The following is a 17409-nucleotide window of genomic DNA, read 5'->3' as shown; positions in this document are numbered from 1 at the left end:
AAAATAAATGTAAACAAAGGATGCACAATAGCCTACACATTTTTATAAGGCATAAAAAATAAAGTTCAGACATTTTGGGTCATAAATTAAATGCAACAACAAAATATACCTTTCAAAGTGCAAAATTTCAACTTTATGTCTGTAGCTTTGTAGTAGGGATGTAACGATAATGGCAATATCGTGATATCGTGATATTAAAATTGCCACAATATATCGTCATCGTCATGTCACGATATTAAAAGCAGCACATCTGTTAAAAAAAAAGTCAGGTTGATATCCATTTGTGCAGTTCTAGCACCCTCTGGTGGCTAGTATTTTAGTGCAGTTTAATTTTCACAAGGCATGATTTGGCCCTTCTATGTTTAAAATCCACGATAATGGCCAGATGAAAGGGAACATAACATACAGCCTCGATATGTGGATGAACTCAATTTATTGTATTTATTAATTTGTTATTTAATTTAAATAATTATTAATTAATTAATTTATTTTATTAATATTTTTTTATTAATTTATTGTACTGCTTGTAGTAGTGTATTAGTATTGTTTATATATTTTATATATATATTTATATATTTATATTTTTATATTTTTCATTGCTGTAATGTACAAAAACAAAATACTGTGTGTGTTTTTGTTGTTGTTGTATGAGCTCATTTTTTTACAATATTGGGGCTTTATTTTGGATCGTCAACCTCCTCACAATATCGTGATAATTATCGTATCGTGACCTTCATATCATGCTAATATCGTATCATGACGATCGTTACATCCCTACTTTGTAGTGCAGCTATAGTAGTAGATCAACAGTACCTCACATTATTTGCATGTGGCAAATGCAATTATATCAAAATAAACACAAACATTCTGTTTTATAGAATTTGTAATCAAACGCGCTATCGCCTCTGTTATTTTTATTTTCCAGCGAGGTGTTTCTCTCATACGGGATGATCCGCGCAAAGTACTCCCGTATGTTCGGTTTTTCATCTTGATTTTTGTTCCAGATTCACGTACATTATCTTTGTTGACTCGCATCAGTAGGATAGTCATGTGCTCTTTTTTGTGCTTCTTCTCAAGGTGATAAAATAGGTTTGTGTTGCATTGGGTGCTGGAATGTTCCTGTGGCTCAACTTGCACATTACGGTACTGTTTTCTGCTCCACGTCGGACTTCGTGAAACAAAAATGCAACCAAACAAGAGATGTTCCGTTTTTTGTTGGGGGGTTTTTTTTCGTAAAAAGTGCCCCTTTCTGTGGAGTTGTTTAAGATCCAACTTCTTCCATTTTAGAAACCGCTCCTCCCTCCATCGTCCGACTTGTGTTTGTGTGAGATTATGCGCGTAACTGCGGATGTGTTAACGTAAAGCGGCGTGATATCGCAAATCCAGGCAAGCTGCTGTTATAAACGATGCCGCAAAGTAAAACTAAATGATGTAAATGTTACGGAGACGTAAGTTGTTCTGCAAAAGTAACTTCTTCCTCTTGTTTGGCACTTAAATACATCGAGTGTATGCATAAAGACAAAAATAATACTGTAGCGTTGGAATACTGCTTACAATATAGACATCTTTGTCTAAAAAGAGTGTAAATGACGATAGAGACGATAGAAAAATGTTTATCGTGCCCTTTCTTATCTATCGTCATGGCGATATATATCGCCATATCGCCCAGCACTACCGATGACAGTGTTTTAATGCAGTATCGGGGCCCCTCCAAATTTAATTTGTGCTGTCACGTTGCTTTTCCGATTAACTGCTTAATGTTAATGTTGATTAGACTCCAATACACAATTTTTAACTCATTTGATACTTATCAAATTCTAAAAGATTCCAGCGTGCAATATATAACTCATGTGTTACTTCTCAAATGAAATTGGTGCTTTGCCCACGCCCCTTGTGCAACATTGAATATTAGGCTCAAGGGCAAAACTTGTTCCAAAAGGAATTGGTAGGCAGAGTTCTGTTTACACAACAAAAGATTCCAGCATTCACATAATCCATGTAGTCACACATGACTCAATGCACACCAACCCACACTGTCAGAAATGGCAGTTTTTAAAATGCTTCTATTTTCAAAGCAAATATAGCATCATCAGAAAATAATTTTCAGAAATTATTAAACTAAGCTGTGACCAGCACGCGTCCACAAACACAGACACAAGACTAAGTATGTTGGCTGTCCTGCAGTGTTAATAATTCACATTATTTCCGAGGTTTTTACTATTTTATATATAATATATATATATATATATATATATATATATATATATATATATATACATATATATAAATATATATATATATATATATATATATATATATATATATATATATATATATACATATATATATATATATATATATCCTCATTGAGAAGCATGACGCAATTAAGTGTCATATGGAACTTTTTTTTCCCTTACACCTCGCTAACAGGTATTGTGCCAAAGGTGTACCCCCGTAAATAATGTGTATAAGCAAAGCACACAAGAAAAAACAATTCTTGTGAAATGTAAACCTAACTTCTGCAAGTCCCGATTCACGATACTGTGATAATACTCTGAATGGTTGATGTAAATAATTAAATTCGTTCTTTGCTAGGCTCTCATTATCCCATACAGGGATTTACCAGAAATCCTGCCTAGGGTGCCAAGTTGCTTAGGAACGCCACTGCATACATACATGCATAAATGCATACATACATGCATACATACATACATACATACATACATACATACATACATACATACATACTTAGATTTAGGGCCTGCAGATTATAATCGGCCGATTATCGGCCTTCAAACATCAGCCAAAACAATCGGCCAATTTGGCCAAATGGCCAATTATTTTCCACTTAAAATGTTATCAAAGAAAAATATATATTTACAGACAAGAAAGCAACAAGAAAATACAGAGGTACAAAGATATTGCCAAAAGAAAAAAAAAACATCTGAATTTTATACTACACAACATCGCATCACAGCCAGAAACAGCAGAAGTAAAAACAGCCAGTAGGGTCAGTTCTGGTAATTTGTTTGTTTGGTTATCGAACATATAAACACAACATATAAACATAAACAAGTAGCAAATGAAAAATTAAAGAAAGAAGAAACTCATAGCAATCATTCGTGATGGTTTACATGTCCAAAGAGAGTAGGAAGAAGTTTAGGAGAAACTTATCTAGTCCTACCGCTTATTCTTTTTGTATCTTTTAACTTATTTCATTATTAATACAGTAAATTAATACATTACAATAAAAGAAAATGAGTTGTGTCATAGTTGTCGCGAGAAGCTATGAATGTCTGCAGTATGGAGCAAAAATAAAGAAATGGACTCACTGTTCCAATGCTTTTGGAGGCGAGTGTACCTCAAATCAGGGCTTGTAGCAGCATATTGTCCCTAATCTTGTTGCATCTGTTGGTTCACAGAGCCCCATTAAGTAGGCAGACCATACTGATAAGGTTAGTGACTTAATTCTTGGTGGCATAATTAAATTGAGTATTTAATCTGGCCAGAGTAGCAGAGGATGCCAAGACCCCTGCTGGGCAGATCACAGTTCACATGTTGCGACATTTCCGAATAGCATCCATTTTCATCTCCTTTAGAATGATGTTGATTTTTCCTGATTCGTTTCACTTCAGGGGTGGGTGATATGGCCTAAAAATAATACAGTGGTACCTCTACTTACGAAATTAATTGGTTCTGGAAGAAAGTTCTTAAGTAGAAAAGTTTGTAAGTAGAGACGCATTTTTCATGTAAATGCCCTAATCCGTTCCAAGCCTCCCAGAATTCAGACATAAATGTTTTATAAAGCATAAAAATGCATCAAAACATGTAACAAATACATGTTACAATTAGATTATTGCACAATAAATGAGAATTGTGCATAATGTAAAAAACAAAGAATAAAAATGATTGTCATTTACCTTTTTAACTGCTTGTCCTCATCGTTTTTTGCCCTCTTTGGTTCATGTTCTCCTCTCTCAGTAGTTTTTTTTTTTTTTTTTTGCCTGGTGTTTTGTAAAGAACTTATCCATGGATGTTTGCTTTTTTTTTCTTGATTTTTTATTTTTAAACAATCCTTCGGAAATGTCTAAAGCAAACATCATCTTAGTGAGCAAACGGCCGACTGGTGAACACTTTTTCTGGGCGATTCTTTTAAATAAATTCTGAAACTTGATGGAAACTTCCGGTACGGCGAGGCATCTTTTTTAAAAAAAAAAAGGTCCGTCTCGTCGCAATTAAAAACTTACTGTGCCTTCATCAATCACCAATTGTTAGAATTTTTGCACAAATTCGTCGGCCGTTCGTTCATACATTTACGAAAAACTATCGGAACACCTCATGGACCGCGGGATGAACAATGAGGACGCTGTATAGACACCGATCTAATATCTCGGCTCATAGATACCTATGGTAAAGGTTCCTCTTAGCCAATGGGATGCCAGAACGATGCACAAACACCGATCTAGTATTTACGCTCATAGGTACCTATGGTAGGAAATAGCCATAGCCGAAAGTATGTTGCGTTCGGTAATGTATTTTTACCTTTAGTGTCTAGAAATTTCTTTCGTAACAAGAGGCAATATTTTCCCGTTGAGGCGTTTCGTAACTCGAAAATTTCGTATGAAGAGACGTTCGTAAGTAGAGGTTCCACTGTATCATAATATTTCAAAAGAAATTTGTGGTGATGATATTTTTGACGATATTGTTAATAATTATTGAACAATAGATTCGTGATTGGTGCTTAGCACTTTTACTACAGCACAATACATGACACCTTTTTTCACAATTGAAATGTAAACAAAGTGCAAATATAGCAACCGTAATGGAATGAAATGGAAATTAAAAAAAAAAAAAAAAAAAGGCCAGGTAGTGTTTACCTTGCAAGGTCTAATTGTAACATACGGTAACTGCTTAAAGCACTTGAAGCACATTTACTTAGCAGATACAAAGAAAACACCAACACACAAACCTGCAGAAGTCAGTGGCAAATTGCATGAGTCAAGAAAGTCCATTATTTTTCTCCTGTGTGGTTTAGCCCTCGTCTTGTAGAGGCAAAAAAATAAAAATAATAAAAAAATCACTAATGATACATTCGCAGCCAGCTTGTGGCATCATGCTTTGTACATCCCAGGCATTGTTGAAAAATGTTTTTCCCCCCGCGATTGTTTCGGCAGTGGTTATTTTTTCCGTAACTGGCAACCCACCTGCGAGCGTTATTTTGCTGTGAATATCTCTGATTGGTCAATCAGAGGAGCGAGTAAATGCTGTGATTGCCTGTAGACATTACTAGCGAGTATGAATAACACAAATGTGCACTTTTGGGGCACTGCGCGATAGGAACGTGCACGCCTTCTCGTCGAGAGCACATTAGCTTAGCAGCCAGTTAGCATCAGAAAGGCACGTCAACTAGGCGGCGATTTACCAGTCACGGTAAAATAACCACCGCGGATTATTTATCTTGGCCAAATAATACGCGACCGCTTCCGTATTATCCAACCACCGTTTGCTTTTTTTATTTTTCACAAGGAGTGCGTCTGATCAAAATATGGAAGCCCAAAAGTGTCAAAATTCAATAAATAAAAAGGCCTTTTTGAAATAACTATCCTTTTGATAAATAACAGACAATTATGTAATATGGAAATTAAATTTTAAAATGAGGTGTTAGTATTATTATGGGCGGCACGGTAGTCGAGTGGTTAGCACGTCCGCTTCCCAGTTCTGAGGTCTCCGGTTCGAGTCCAGGCTCGGACCTTCCTGGGTGGAGTTTGCATGTTCTCCCCGTGCCCGCGTGGGTCTTCTCCGGGTACTCCGGTCTCCTCCCACATTCCAAAGACATGCATGGCAGGTTAATTGGGCGCTCCGAATTGTCCCTAGGTGTGCGTGTGAGTGTGGATGGTTGTTCGTCTCTGTGTGCCCTGCGATTGGTTGGCAACCAGTCCAGGGTGTCCCCTGCCTACTGCCCAGAGCCAGCTGAGATAGGCGCCAGCAGCCCCCGCGACCCTTGTGAGGAATAAGCGGTCAAGAAAATGGATGGATGGATGGAGTATTATTATGAAAAGTGTTATGCTATTCTTTAATATGTAACAAATATTTTATTTTGATTAAATATTTGATAATGATTATTTTAACAACGTCGTACTTTTAAAAAAATAATGACATTTAATTTATTTTCAAGGTTTTATAAGATAATAAAACATTGTTTTACAAAGTTCTGTGGGGGGTGCTTCGGGAGTACGGGGTGCCGGACCCCTTGATACGGGCTGTTCGGTCCCTGTACGACCGTTGCCAGAGTTTGGTCCGCATTGCCGGCAGTAAGTCGGATTCGTTTCCGGTGAGGGTTGGACTCCGCCAAGGTTGCCCTTTGTCACCGATTCTGTTCATAACTTTTATGGACAGAATTTCTAGGCGCAGCCGAGGCGTGGAGGGGTTCCGGTTTGGTGGCCTCAACATTGCATCTCTGCTCTTTGCAGATGATGTGGTGCTGTTGGCTTCATCAGGCCGGGGCCTTCAGCTCTCACTGGAGCGGTTCGCAGCCGAGTGTGAAGCGGCTGGGATGAGGATCAGCACCTCCAAATCCGAGACCATGGTCCTCAGTCGGAAAAGGGTGGAGTGTCGTCTTCAGGTCGGGGATGAGATCCTGCCCCAAGTGGAGGAGTTCAAGTATCTTGGGGTCTTGTTCACGAGTGAGGGTAGGATGGAGCGGGAGATCGACAGGCGGATCGGTGCAGCGTCTGCAGTGATGCGGACTCTGTATCGGTCCGTCGTGGTGAAGAAAGAGCTGAGCCAAAAGGCAAAGCTCTCGATTTACCGGTCGATCTACGTTCCAACCCTCACCTATGGTCACGAGCTGTGGGTCGTGACCGAAAGAACAAGATCCCGGATACAAGCGACCGAAATGAGTTTCCTCCGCAGGGTGTCCGGGCTCTCCCTTAGAGATAGGGTGAGAAGCTCGGTCATCCGGGAGGGACTCAGAGTCGAGCCGCTGCTCCTCCGCGTTGAGAGGAGCCAGCTGAGGTGGCTCGGGCATCTGGTTCGGATGCCTCCTGGACGCCTCCCTGGGGAGGTGTTCCGGGCATGTCCCACTGGCGGGAGACCCCGGGGACGACCCAGGACACGCTGGAGAGACTATGTCTCTCGGTTGGCCTGGGAACGCCTCGGGATCCCGCCGGAGGAGCTGGTTGAAGTGGCTGGGGAGAGGGAAGTCTGGGTTTCCCTCCTGAAGCTGCTGCCCCCGCGACCCGACCCCGGATAAGCGGAAGAAGATGGATGGATGGATGGATGTTTTACAAAGTCAGACAAAAGGCCTTTTTATTTATTGAATTTTGACACTTTTGGGCTTCCATATCAAAAGTGCTCCAGCAATTAACTTTTGGTCACAGCCACACGCTCCGGCATTGTTTTTATGCAGCAGCAAACGATGCGTTTACGTCCAGATGGACAACATGACGTATGATGTTATGGATTACGTCACCACGTCAATTTCGCGATATTTCAAATTCTTATCACCCAAAAAATAAAAAATAAAAAATACACCGGTAATAACGTAGAAGGTATGACATGGAACACCCCTAATTGATATAAAAACATGGAACCTACCAAAAGAAAGAGTCTCTTTTTACATCAAGAAAAAAACAAAAAACATTTCTCTATGTTCCCGTTTTGCAGCAATTAGCATTAGAATATAAACAAGTATTTTCATTAGTCACAAATCTGATTATAACTGTGGGGAGATCAGCTTGTTTTAAAATGGCCCTGGTTAATCTCTTATGCACTGTCTCCTGGCCGTTTTTGTAAAAACTACCATGTTTCAGTTCTGTGAGGGTTTTGTTCTTGTTTTTGTCTGTGGTTGGTGTTTTTTGTCTTGTGCTCCTGTTTTTTTCCCTTGTCTTGTTATATCTAACCACGTCCACCTGTGTGTTTTCCCTTCCCCAATTGTGTTTCATTAGTGTTGGTGTATTTAGTCTCTTAATGTTGTCCAGTCAGTGTAGGTGCATTGCCTATGTCATGTGTGGAAGTTTTCGTCACAGCCAAGTCATCTTCGTCACCGCCTCGTCACCACCAACAACTCGCCACAGCCAACCAAGGCATCCTCGCCACAGCCAGCCAAGGCGTCCTCGCCACAGCCAGCCAAGGCGTCCTCGCCACAGCCAGCCAAGGCGTCCTCGCCACAGCCAACCAAGCCATCCTTGCCATAGCTAGCCAAGAATCCATAGCCCCAGCCAAGTTAAGTCACTCCACAGCAAGTCAAGTCAAGGCAAATCATGTCAAGTCACGTCAAGGCAAATCAGGTCCTGTAACGTCACGCTCGTTTCAGTCATGGCGACCAGTCTACTCACGTCCCGCGTAGCCATAGTGACCAGTCTATCCGCACCCGCCCAGCCATGGCTGCCAGTCTCCTCGCATCCCGTCCAGTTAAGGCAGTCAGTCCACTCGTGTCCCTTCCAGTCAAGGCGGCCAGTCCACTAGCGTCCCGTCCAGTCAAGGTGACCAGTCCAATCAAGATTGTCTGCTCACCATTCTCCATATGTTTCATTGAAGTTCCTCATATTGCACTTAATTCCTGTCTCGCTGCCTCCTTCCCCGCATTTGTGTCCACCAACCCTCCAACCACTTACACCCACCATGACAATGACAGCTACAGCTCACAGCCATATATCCCCGGCGAGAAGCCAAGCCGTGTCGTCACCACGTTGAATGCCCTCTTGGCTCAACTGACTCCCCCGATTAAACACGATTTATTTATTTTTTATATAAACGTATCCGAGTATTCTCACAACTCTTCAGAGTTACTCACGGAAGATCCATCAATCCGTGACTGGCGACGCTATGTGTTGACGAACGAGATGAGACAGGAGGAGTTTTTATAAAAAAATAAAAAATAATTTAAATGAAAAATAATAATAAATAAATAAATAATTCCAGTGTGCCAGTACCCCAAATGTACAAATAGCCCAAAGTGGCCCAGGCTGTGAGGCCCCTTCATAGCTGCTTGCAACTTTGTTTATTTGGTTTGCCAAATCTTTAAACAAAACCAAATGAACAATTATCATTGTTTAATAAACAGTCATTGGAAAAAATATCCACTACATATGCGCATTTTTTTTTCAGATTATTCGATTAATCATTGGTATTGATAGAATAATCCACTTTAAAAAAAATTTGAATAGTAGCAGCCCTAAAGTGAATGAAAAAAGGAATCCATCCAAATCACCCCCCACCCCCAAAGTCAAAAAGAGGACACTCGGCCTAACTAATATACTTAAAAATGATACTCTGTTTACTCCAAGATGCTATACTTTCAAACTATTTTAATGCATGTCCCCTCTGTATTGTTAGAAACAAAAATTACTTGACAAAAATGATTATGACACAATGTTTTAAGCGCATTTTTTACTCTGCAAGCAAATTGGGATGAGCGGGTTTCGTACCCATCGCCTCCCATGCGGCAGCTCATCACTTTGCCACTCAGCTAAAGCTCTGGGCCACCGTTGCAGCCGAGGACCATATTCGAACGCTAACTGATGTACGCAAATATGGGTCTGCGAACGTATTCGCATGGGAATAATACAGCAACGTAAAAAAGCTGCGTAGCAATCTGCCTATTTGCGCAAAGGACTTTTGTACTGGGAAACTGACTACGCATGTGCGAACACACATCGCTACTCAGAAAGGGCTGGTGAAGGCATCGGAGGCACTTCTAAAAATCTCCCTGGAGCGTTCAGGTACTTCTCACCGTACAAAGAACGTGCTATCAGCGTTCCTTGTACACCTTCACAATGCAAAACATCAACGATGAAATGAGAAATGAAAGCAAAGCACACGAAAAAAAACCCCCAAACAATCGCAGTGAAATGTGAACCTAATTTCTGAAAGTCATGATTCAGGATACTGAGATAATACTCTGGATGGTTGATGCAAACAATGACGTGTGTCCTTTGCTAGGCTCTCATTATCCTATACAGGGATCCTGGTGTCACACACCCACTGAGAAGCATTTTCGGTGAGAAAAAAAATAGCATAAGGTCTCAGTAACAGCCTAATTACTGCGCATGAGTGGGCAATATATATATATATATATATATATATATATATATATATATATATATATATATATATATATACACACAGTGATACCTCGGCTGACGAACGCTTTAGCTCACGAACTTTTCGCCTCACGAACATTAAATTCGCGAGAATTTAGTCTCTGCTGACGAACTAGTTTTCGGCGGACGAACCAAACCACGCGGTCGAACAGCACCACTGTGGCAGCCACAAGAAGCTGACGCACGCTCACGGCGTCCCAGTTCGTCACCCCCTTTCTTTTAGTGCGGACGCGGTTTGTGTTTGATAGACATTTTGAGTGTACTTTTGCTATTATGGGACCAAAAAAGACCCCACCACAGGCTAGTGTTAAGCCTAATGCTTACCAGCGAAGGACGGCGATTCGGCGGCGCGTTTGCATTGTAGTCAATGGAGTTCGCGCCACTAAAAAAAGCGAAAGTGCCATCACGTACCTCAAAAAAGGAGAAAATAGTGCCACGGCTGTTTAGTCCCAGGAAAGAGGTGAAAGTAGTTGGCGGTGCTCACTTTTTGTTGACTCGCTAAAGTGCTCCACTTCCTTGTTCACCAAGGGACACGCCTCCTCCGCTCCGGTGAGCACGAAAGTGCGAATGAGCGACAACCGTTCCATAAACACTCTACGCGGTGAAACGCTCGCGAATGAAGTAAGTCTACCATTGCTACTATCCTTAAGAACTACCATCACAAAGTAAAATAAAACGACTTTATTATACAGTACAATTTATTTCTTTAATTACAATACAATAGCACATTTATTATACATAAAATAAGGTATATTTTTGTGTAGTTTTAAGGCTTATTTAGTAGAAAATTATGTTTTATAGGGACCTGGGAACGGATTCTTCTCATTTTAATGGTTTCTTATGGGAAATAAATGTTCGGAAGAAGAACTTTTCGGCTTACACACACTCTCTGGGAACCAATTTAGTTCGTGAGCCGCGGTATCACTGTATATATATATATATATATATATATATATATATATATATATATATATATATATATACACACACACACACACATGTTGGAATTAGGTGAGTACCGGCACTTATCTTTTTCCACTGACGTTGAGGTTTTATATCATATTATCGAGGGTATTGTTATATGATCAGTTATCACAAAACTCACCCAAAGGCAAATTTCACGGTGGGCCCAGGTGTGGACACAAATTAAAGTTTCCCAAATAGAATATTAAATGATCAGCATTGAGGGGATATTCATTTTCTGGTTTACAATAAACCACCAATTCCATTAAAAGGAGGCCATGGTAACAGATAGCTGAGATTTTAGGAAGACACTTAATGGTAAGTGATACTTCTGAGATTTACACGCCCACTAGAGTGTGAACTTTCAAGACACTTGAAACACGGCGGTTAGACATAAACATAAATTAAAGTAAGTAGCCTACCCTTGCGCCACACCAACGATCTCCTGGCAATGGTCACAGCTAGGACCTCCTGAGTTATTTGGTCATTTTTAAAAATTTCGACGGGGGTTCCATGCATTGCGATGTCGCCTACTAGATAAATGTGGTTTGTAAATACGACGTCAAGTCTGGAGGGGGGGTCGGCTTAAAATTTACTGCGTAAAATTTTCACCGCTGGTGTCAATGCAATAACATACAGGTTTTAAAAAACACACGATATATGGTTCACATTTTCATTTCCATTTGATCGCCCATAAAGGAAAGCTGTCTTGGGCGACCCATTGCTGGCTTGGGGCGACACCGCCTATTGGGCAAGGTCAGTAAACTTTAGCCGACTCCAAAGAAGTACTGCTGGCAAATTTTTTAGCTACCCGGGGCTAACTTGGCGATCGCTACACTCGACATACCTGTTTGCAGCGTTAGGGTGACTCTTAATATCCAAACATTTATTCACACGATTAAAAGTTAAAACACACTCAGGTAAGCGTTTCACGAACCTGTATTAAAAAACAACAACAACAACAACAACAACGTGCGTGAGGCTATTGGTCCAGAACAGCGATATAATTAAACATTACATTAATGTAATTACATGCACCAACTCATCTGAGCGCAAGAAACGGACTTCAGAGTTTATTGCCACTCACCTTTGCGTGTAAAACTATGCCCCCAGCTCTCCAAATGATGCGTTACTACTCCTCGTTGTGTTGTACGTGGTGAAGTAGACTATTATCAGAAGCCGGTGCTCATAGCGGGGTCAGACAACGTTATCCATCCAAAGTTAGGAGTTCCGAAATTCCACTCTCGACCAGTTTGGGCTTGCAGATTACTTCTCAACAATCCAGTTGTCACTAGTACAGCATACGCAAATACGTGTTTGAAGGGGTGCTGCTTCACTTGCTCCTAAAATGAATGAAATATTAGTATCTCGGTTGAGATGGTGAATTTCTCCCTCCCACACACACTGAGCGGCTTCGAGCTTGAAACAGCACCTTGCTCATCTTCGAGTTAAAAAGGTTTTTTTTTTTTTTTTTTTTTTTGCAAAGGGGGGCATATCTTGTTGCATTCAAGGCTGCTTGTTCTATGCAAAGAATTGTCTTTCTTCCGCTCAATGTTCTACGTATTGTTTTCCTTTAAATATGCATAGAACCATGTTGTGAGTACCCGAACTGATAACTATTTCCTTTCTTCTTTGAACTCAGCGCTTCAGCTAAAACTAGAGAAGCAAACGGTGAAACCTACGACTTCCAACAGCCTTGAATGCAGCATATTCGCCGGGTTGAAAAAACAAATAAATATTTTTTTTTTTTAAATGGTGATTTGCGACACCTTCTGGCCGACTGCAAACGTGCGACTCACGTCACGTCGTCGTGTCACTTCTCAAGTGCAAATACTGTACGTTTATTTTTATTTGGTTTGTTTTAATGTAAAATTGTTATTTTTAAACTTCCATTTTTAATGGAAAAATATTCAACAAAACGTCTGACTTCGGGTTAGGATTCAAACCTTGAGCATGGAAGAACGTTATATGAATGGAACATTAAGCCTTAATATTTTATTTTAATGCTGTTCAAACATGAAACAGATTACAACCTCTATAAGACTGAAATTTCAGATAAATAAATAATACATTTTCATATAAATCTTACACTCTACAAGCTTACTGATTAGTATTTTCTAAATTTGAATGAAAAAAAATCGCAACAATCGACTTATAAATTCGTATCGGGATTAATCGGTATCGAATCGAATCGTGACCTGTGAATCGTGATACGAATCGAATCGTCAGGTACGAGGCAATTCACACCCCTACTACATAGTAGAGATTTGATGTCATGACGAAAAAGTGCACTTGTGCTGCTTTTATTAGGTTTTTAAAGGAAGATCTTCCAAACACTTTAAGTGAAGTCATTTAAAACTACAAGTAGAACATTAATGCCCATATTTTTGTCCAGGTAAGCAAATACCATATGACCTCAATATATATTACTGTATACTGTAATTACTGGCTTTTATAAAAGGTCCAAGAATAGATACATACATTCATACATAAATATTTCTACATAAATACATTCTTTAGCTAGAATGACTATTTGCTTTTTATATACTGTACAGTTACACTTCACCCGCCCAAGCATTAAAGATCACTTTCACGCAGATGAGAGCCAAAATATAATACAGTAATAGTAATGCTTATTGAGAGCTATTATTCTAACATATTTAATATTATGGGTAATGTTTGAACTGTACAATTCGATTTCATTACATTGTGTACTGGTTACAGTGTTGTGGCCAAAAACTGGAATGGCTATGGGTTAAGCCTCTGAATAAATTAAATGACATTTCATTTAATTAGTAAAATTGTTTGGAAATGAATGTGACGTGAACAGAGGCAAACCAACACAAGAAGTTGTGGGCATGTTTGGATATATTTTGTTATTTTGTTCTAATGAATTATATGGGGTTCGTCTTGATGTTAAATGTCCACATCAGCTTAATCTCCAAAATAGAGGGCCACAGTACCAATGAAATTGGTTACAAAAAGTAAGTCTAGACAGATCACTTGGAGAGATATTTATTGTATTCTAATGTATTTATTAATTACTGAGTGATGAAATACAGAATTAAAAATATAGTGTTTAAAATTGGAAATGTGTGTTTTGATAGATCACTAGGCGTGACCAGCTCTGTGGCCTAGTGGTAGAGTGTCTACACTGTAAAAAGGATGCAATCAGCATTTCATTAAAAGTAATAATATCAATTCAAAACATCCATCCATCCATTTTCTTGACCGCTTATTCCTCACAAGGGTTGCGGGGGGTGCTGGCGCCTATCTCAGCTGGCTCTGGGCAGTAGGCGGGGAACACCCTGAACTGGTTGCCAGCCAATCGCAGCAATTCAAAACACAATAAATGTATTGATTTTATTGTGAAAACTATTTATTTTGCATTGACAGACATCAATTTGATCTCGATGGAACTAAAAATACATCCAAAGGACCCAAAATAAAGTTTTTGATTTCTTCCAATTAAATTTATTTTCTTCATGCCCGCTGGGTAATATATTTAGTTTGAGTCAAATGGACTTGCACATGTGCATTGAAAACAACAGCATTGAAAACAACAGGACCCATTTGCCTTCCTGCTTGACACTCAGCATTGGGGTTGGAATTGGAGGGTTAGATCCAATGGTCCCTGAGTACCTGCTGTTGCTCACTGACAATCAATGGTTCTTTATAAAATGTGGGATGTCAAATATGTTAATTCAGTTGAAACTAAATGAGTTAATTTGGTTCATTACCTAAAATGTTAAGAAAATATTTTGGATCAAGGCAAAAAAAAAAAAAAAAGTTGGTTCAAGTGAAGAATTATTGTTTACATCAACATGAAATAATTAGGTCATACGTAATCACTTGATGTCGTTTCTGTGAAGTAAAATATTTTAAATGTGATATCTGGACTTCCTTTTTTTTTTTTTTTTTTTGTTTTTTTTTGTTTTGTTTAAGTGGGGTAAAACTTTTTACAGTGTACCCTGAGACTGGATCCTTGGCTGGTTCATACCAAAGACTATAAAAGTGGGACCCATTACTCCCTTCTTGACACTCAGCATTACGGGTTGGAATTGGGATGTTAGATCACCAAATGATTCCACAATGCTGCTGCTCACTCCATCTGTGGATGGGTCTAATGTGGAGAACGAATTTTGCCCCACTTAGGTGGGTGTGGCAATCAGTGGTACTTCTTTTCAGTTCTTGGTCAGAATGACCAATTTGTATCGGTTGGCCCAAATACCAATATATATTGGTTGAAAACACCTACCATTCTAGAGTGGTTGTTCTAACCAAAGGATCTGTCGGACACATAACTACCAGCTAGATTGGTCAAATGTAACCCCTTTTTTTTTTTTTTTTTTGTAGATTTGACCAATCTGTTTTTAGAGTGTATTTTTTCAAGTGCTACTCAAAGATTGGCCTGCATCATCAAAAGTACATTTATAAGAACCATCAACAATGAAATGACAAATGAAAGCAAAGTACATAAGAAAAAAAAAACAATCGCTGTGAAATGTAAACCTAATTTCTGAAAGCCATGATTCAGGATACTGAGATAATACTCTGAATGGTTGATGAAAACAATGAAGTTTGTCTTTTGCTAGGCTCTCATTATCCCATACAGGGATCCTGCCGTGAAACAACCACTGAGAAGTGTTTTCGGTGAGAAAAAAAAATAGCATAAATTCTCAGTAACAACCTAATTACTGCGCATGAGTGGGCATATATATATATATATATATATATATATATATATATATATATATATATATATATATATATACACACACATATATCTCAGCTGAATCATTGCATTCTGAGGGCCTGTAAGTCTGTGTGTATGCTGAGCAGTACAGGCCTGCATTCATAGCAGAGTTATAGAGAAAATGAATGGGATATGTGGAAAAGCAGGGCATGAAAGACCGTGTCAGTCAACAGAAACCCTCTGCAGTCATGTCCCTGGGAAAAACACTAACCCATTAATGCCCCCAACACACACGCACCCCCCACACATACACACGCACTCTTGAATTGGGGGATGGACTCCTGCCAGCTAGCTGGGGGAGGTGTTGGGAGGAATAGGTCAAAGGGGAACACCCCCCTCACCATTCAATGTTCATTATTCACAAACACAGAATTGTCATCATTGTTTTTTACATTCAGGGTTTGTGCTCTAATTTTGCCAACATTAGGAATTAGGTATTGGTATATTAAACTAAATTCAAATTTGTAACTGATTTAATGGATATTCATGGGAATTTTTTAAGTTACACAGACTTTATAGAGAAGTATCAGTTGAACTGTTCTCAAAGAGAGCATAATAAAATGTGCAGTGTAATCGCCTTGTCCTTGATTCTCATAATTCAGAGTATTTTGTATAACAATGCTTGCTGAGGCAGCTATTGCTATTGGTGGAGGACTGTTATTTATGATAAAAATGTGATTTTAAAAAAATAATTCGAAAGGTTTTTAAAACCAGAATATTTATAGAGACAGTTTGGCAAGGTTTCAATTTAACAAATTCAGTTAATATAAATAAAGCATTTACAAAAAAATTAAAAAGGTATAACAAAAGGCCCGTGTTGCCAAAAGTGAAACAAACACATTTTAAAATCATTAACAAAATCTATCCTGTGATGGATTTTCTAAAGAAAATATTTAAGTTGGAGGTAAATAACTGTTCCTTTGCCAAAATGCTGAAAAAACCGAATCATTTGTTTTTTCTCTGCCCTATTTTGCAAGGTTTTTGGACTGATATAAGAAATTGGTTGTCAATAAGAATTAATGATGTTCCACAATTTATTATTTTTCTTTATGGATGATTTGGAATTTTCTGTTTAAGATTTGGGCAAATATATTCATTGTGCTAAGTGGAAGAACTGTAAGCCATCTTTCCAACTATTTATTGTGTACTGGCGTTGGGCCAAAACCTTGCACCTCCAAAATGATCACTATTCAGGAGACCACAAAAGCAACAAGCTTTTTCAACCATTAACATGACATCATCAAAGAGAACAAGACATTTTTTAAACACTTTACATTGGTCAATAATTCATAAAAAATGATGCCCACACGTGTGGACTGACCTGTTTTTTCCGTGTGTGTGTGTGTGTGTGTTTACGTATTGTTGCCATGTTCAAAGTGTTAACTTGTTATCCTCTGCGAGTATTTGTTAATAGCAATGTCCAATAAAGTGTTTGAAAAAATAATTAATGAAGCAGCAGCAATCAACAAGTGTTACTTTACTGCCATCTACTGGTTGGTTCTGCAATGCATACACTATCAATACCATCTTTTTTTTTTTTTTTTTTTTTTTTTTTTTTAGTAAATTGTATTATTTTCAGTATGATTA

General features: G+C 38.8%; 1 protein-coding gene across 1 annotated transcript in view; it reads right to left on the bottom strand.

Moving 5' to 3' along the window:
• Nucleotides 1–12501, bottom strand: part of plxnb1b (plexin b1b) — a 143389-nt gene extending 130888 nt beyond the window's left edge. Inside the window, exon 1 of the mRNA XM_077528653.1 lies at nucleotides 12154–12501. The gene's annotated coding sequence lies outside the window, so the exon portion shown is untranslated. The remainder of the gene's footprint in view (nucleotides 1–12153) is intronic.
• Between the last annotated feature and the right edge of the window lie 4908 nt (nucleotides 12502–17409).

Source organism: Festucalex cinctus, chromosome 8 (assembly GCF_051991245.1).
Source record: "Festucalex cinctus isolate MCC-2025b chromosome 8, RoL_Fcin_1.0, whole genome shotgun sequence".
Taxonomy (NCBI): domain Eukaryota; kingdom Metazoa; phylum Chordata; class Actinopteri; order Syngnathiformes; family Syngnathidae; genus Festucalex; species Festucalex cinctus.
Note: the sequence above shows the minus strand (reverse complement) of the source record. Positions and strands in the feature narration are given on the sequence as shown.